The sequence below is a fragment of the Chinchilla lanigera genome, unplaced genomic scaffold (genome assembly GCF_000276665.1).
Source record: "Chinchilla lanigera isolate Chin_1 unplaced genomic scaffold, ChiLan1.0 scaffold00008, whole genome shotgun sequence".
In the NCBI taxonomy this organism is placed as follows: domain Eukaryota; kingdom Metazoa; phylum Chordata; class Mammalia; order Rodentia; family Chinchillidae; genus Chinchilla; species Chinchilla lanigera.
Genome location: NW_004955409.1, coordinates 12,835,580 through 12,840,328, shown reverse-complemented (window position 1 = coordinate 12,840,328; position 4,749 = coordinate 12,835,580). Strand labels below are relative to the sequence as shown.

The 4,749-nt window shown below is 51.2% G+C and overlaps 1 long non-coding RNA gene across 1 annotated transcript; it reads left to right on the top strand.

The window, feature by feature from the left end:
- Positions 1-488: 488 nt before the first annotated feature.
- On the top strand, positions 489-2,274 carry LOC106147593. Its single transcript, XR_001232532.1, has 2 exons — positions 489-711; positions 2,057-2,274. It is a non-coding gene; the product is annotated as an uncharacterized LOC106147593 (long non-coding RNA).
- Positions 2,275-4,749: the final 2,475 nt, after the last annotated feature.

Genomic DNA, 4,749 nt, shown 5'->3' with positions numbered 1-4,749 from the left:
TCCCTGTAATGAATGTGATCATCATGTAGACCGAAAATGTACCCATATGCTTATTTAATTTAAAAAGGACTGGGTCCTGAAGAACGCAGCGCCAGTGAAAGAACTTCGCCCGTGACCCCAGGAAATGGGTGTAAGAAGCCACAGACGGAAAGAGCACGGCACTGTGGCCTGATGTTCATCGTCCCCAAGTGTGTCCCCACGCTGTATTACGCTAAGTTTTCAGCCAGGCACGGGACACACCGCGTTTCCCTTGCAGCCAAGTGCAGCCACGTGGGTGCCGGGGGGACGGGAATGCAAGGCGCGCGTGAGGAGCGGCGCTTGCTTTTTAAGAGAAACCCGACCCAGCGGTTCTGTGCTGTAGGCTTTTCCAGCGCTAGGTGGCGCCAGTGCAGACCCTCTGCAGTGTCCTAGTGTTCTTGTTTTTTGTCTTTTTGAGACGGTCTCGCTATGCAGTTCAGGGTGGCCTTAAGCTCGCTTTGTAGCCCAGGCTGGTCTTGAACTCACAAGGATCCTCCTGCCTCAGCCTCCCGAGTGCTGCGTTACAGGCGTGCGCTACCACGCCCGTCAGTGTCCTAGTTTTAAGCCTGAAACTAAAGGAAAAAAACATCCTAGAAGGGACAGCATCCAGAAGAAAGGAACCGTGGGCGCAGAGTGGAGCGGAACCACCGTGGCATCGCGGGACATCCCTATCTCTGGCCTGTTGAATGGATAGTAAGCTTCTATCGCATTTAAATCACGAATGCTCTGGGGCCTCTCTTACCTTAGCATACTCTAAAGATGTAAGCGAGGGCATAGAAGAAAGCCCCAGAATGCTAGAACTTAGAGCAGGAACCAGAAGAGGTCCAGGCCCCTACAGGGCACCCCGTTTCGGGTACTCCTCCCCGACCTCCTGTAAGAAGAATTCGGTTTTCCAGTTAGCACCCTACCCTCCTACAGTCTGTGTTTACATTCACACATTTTTATTGTGATTATGGTGTGAGTGAAACTTTTACTTTGTCCCTCGTTTGTCGCTATACTTATAGCGGCAGGAGATCTCTGTTTGATGCCCATAATGGTTCGGATTGAACTAGTACTAGTTAACGTGACCACCGCCTCAGCATTCTGTATATTTTACCTGTATTATTTCATGAATTAGTGATAGACGGAATCGAGTGCTAAGTACTGTCACTGTTCCAATCAGGTGTTTACCTTTTTTTTTTTTAAGAGTTAAAAAAAAAAATTCCTCCTGGTAGTAGGGACGGAACCCAGGGCATTCGAACAGAGCTGTCTGCTCAGCCCCTCACTGTCACCTTTTTAAAATTTTGAGACACATCTCACTAAGTTGCCCACAAAGGGCTTGTGCTTGCTTCTTTCATGCCTCGGCTGTGCACAGCTCTGGAATTGCAGGTGAGGTTTCAGGGTTTTTTGTTTTTTGTTTTTTTTTGTCTTTTTGAGATAGGGTCTCACTGTGCAGTTCAGGCTGGCCTTGAGCTCATTTTGTAGCACAGGCTGGTCTTGAAGTTGCAGTGATCCTCCTGCCTCAGCCTCCCAAATGCTGGGATTACAGTCATTTAATTTTTTTTATGGACAGGGGGTTCTCACTGTTTTGTCCTCCGTGACTGTGAACTCCAGCCCTCACGTGCTCTCCTGCTTCAGCCTCCCCCCAAAATTGGAACTGCAGCCGGTTGCTACGGTAGGCAGAAGTTGATTGCTTAGCAGTGAAAAAACAAAAACAAAACAAAACTAGGTGCTTTCTGGCTGTGTGGGATTTTGCCCTTTCACAACATAACCTGTATTGGCCTGCAGTACAGTGCCCAGGTGGTAAAAAGAATTTACCAGTAATCAAGGAATATAAAAACGCTAAGAGTTTATTGATACCCTGGAAGACAGCAGCAGGCGAGTCCAAGAGATAACTAAACCACCAGGCTGAAAGGCTGAGATTTTGTTGCTTTTTCAAGATAGGGTCTTTACATAGTTCACCCTGGCCTTGAACTCACTGTGTAGTTCAGGCTGGCCTCACACTGGTAGGGATCCTCCTGCCTCGTCCTAAGCTGAGGTTTCTACATTTTATTTTCAGGAGAGAAGGAGGCCTGGAAACATCTCCCAGGTGATGATAATCTATTGTCTATCGTCTTCATTCCCACGGCCAGAGGTTGTTTAAAGACTGAGGTAATGTTTTGGTTTGACGGGATCCAGTGCCCTTTGGCTGCTAGAAACAGTCCTGGGTAAGACTGACGATTGTAAGGCTGGGCTAGTGTTAGTGGCCAAGGGCATCACAATAAAGATGTGTCTGTAGCAAAGAGCCTGTTGCTGTTGGATTGGGGTGGGAGGAGGTGGTATTCTTCAAGACGTGACTAGCGCCGGTAACCCCCGGATGTACGCCTCGTTTCTACGCTGGGCTTTCGAGGTGGAAACCTGATGTCCCACTGCGGACTTGAAGGAAACACTGCTGAAACAGCCACGATTCCCCACACGCACGTCGGTGAACTCGCGATGCCGGACTTTAGATGATGCCTGCGTCTCAGTCTGTCTCCAGAACTGCACACCATGGGACTTGACCTATGACAAATGAGCCCCCGCGGGAACCTAGCCGGGGAGCGTCGAGGAGCGGGCCTGTGCCCTGCTTGGGAGAGGTCGGTAGCCACGCAGGGTCTGGGCCAACACAGCGCCCAGGACAAGGCGAATGCACGCAGGCTGCCCAGGCCCCCACCGCTGGGCCGGCCAGCGGGGGAAGACCCTGCAGGGGTCTCGGGGGCGGGGCTCGCAAAGGGGCGCACCCTGGGGTTATTACCCGCGGGTACCCCAGACGGGCTGGAGGAGTCGGCCCAGCCGCGGGGATGGGGGTGGGGAGTAAGAAGGCTGGCAGCCGGCCGAGGGAGCGGCGCACCCCCTCATGGTGGGTGGGGCCAACGTAGATGGGCGTGACCGGACGAGGGCGGGGCACACGCAAGGCAGGGCAACGCTCAGAGGGGCGGGGCAAGCGGGCGGGGCCACACGCAGAAGCTGGTGGCATGCAGATGAGGGGGCGGGGTCACATGCAGGGACGGTGGCGTGCAAATGAGGGGGCGGGGTCGCACGCAGGGAAGGGTGGTATGCAGATGAAGGGGCGGGGTCACACGCAGGGGCGGGTGGTGTGCAGATAAGAGGGCCGGGGGTCACGCTCGGGGGCGGGCGGCATGCAGATGAGGGGGTGGGGTCGCAAGCAGAGCCCCCAGCCCCCCGCCAGGACGAAGCTGACCGATGACCCACGGTGACTTCTGTCCCCCGGGCAGCGGTTCTCTCTGGCTCGCGTCCTCCTCGGAAGCTCCGCACCCTGGGCAGACCGCCTGCTCCCTGTCGCTCACCGCCGTGGGCTCACTGCTGCTGCGGGCAGGATTTTCAGCAGGGCAGTTTGCTTGCGCTTCCAGGACCCGGCCTTGTGGGCGGACCCTGGTTCCAGCGCACTTAACAAGCGAGCCGTGGACCGACTGCAATTGCACTTTGCTCTAAGTCCACGTTTGTTTCTTGATAACGCCCTGCTTGGAGGGAGAGTCTTTAATGCGGTTAATACACAATATCCCATCCGTCCAGAAACGAATTCTTGCGGCAGCTTCCCAACCCAGAGTAAATCCCCACAGCCGGCGTGCAAGTTGCTTCTCCGGCGTGACACTTGGTGGGCCTGTCGATCTTCGCGGAGCTTGCGGGGCCTAGCCGCTTCCTCTCTGAATGTCTCTTAACTTCCGTCTGCTAGTTCTGCGGGAATGTTTTGGCGTTTTAGAATTGAAGAAGTCCATTATCGCACGGCTATTTATTACGTTGGGTCTGATCTGACGTGTAATAAATCACACCCCAAAACCAAAACTTCACACATTGAAATCCTGACGTTTAACAGAACTTATCGAGGGTATCGATTCAAACTCTTCACACCCGTGTGATGGGAGCTCTCTGCTCCATTTATTTATTTCAGAAATCATTAGAATTTGTCCATTTTCATCAGCTGGTGCTTGAAGGTTGTTTCCTTTGAAGTACGTTCCTAAGTCTCCGTCACAGTCAGTCAGAATAATTGGCAAATGGGTTTGTTTTCCTTAAATTTCTATTCTCAAGTGTAATTATTTGCCAGAGTAAATATATTGGGACAGCCTGTATTTGGGGAGGAAAGCAAAAAGAAATTTTTAAATTGCATATAACTTTCACTGATTAAGAGGAGTGACAGAGGGGGACATGATGGTACAGGCCTACAAACTACAGTACAGCACTCTGGGAGGCTGAGGCAGGAGAATCGCAAGTTCAGCCTGGGCAACTGACCAAGACCTTGTATCAAAATAAGAAATAAGAAGCTGGGAAGGTCCCCAGTAATGCGAAGAAGGAGAGAGATAACATTCTTCACCTAAATCATTCCCTCACCCAACAACAAAATACAGATATTCCCGGGTAACAACTTACCTGTTTAACAACTGAACTTCTGACCAAGGCATGCTGTTCAGATTTATGACCCATCTTTTTTATTGTTCTGCAATTCTGTACATCTTGTTGATAAACCTCACTGTCTTTTTTTGTACAGTACACCTTTTTCAATACAGTCCTGTAATTTTTGCTGATTGTACTGTCCAGTACTGTAGTTTTATGTTCTTTTTTTGTTTGGTTGGTTTTGGTTTTGGTTTTGGTTTTTTTCCATTACCGGGAATCGAACTCACGACCTTGCACTTGCCAGGCAGGCACTGTGCCGCTGAGCTAAATCTGCAGCCCCTTTATGTTCTATTATACATTACAGTACTGCATGTAAGAGTTATG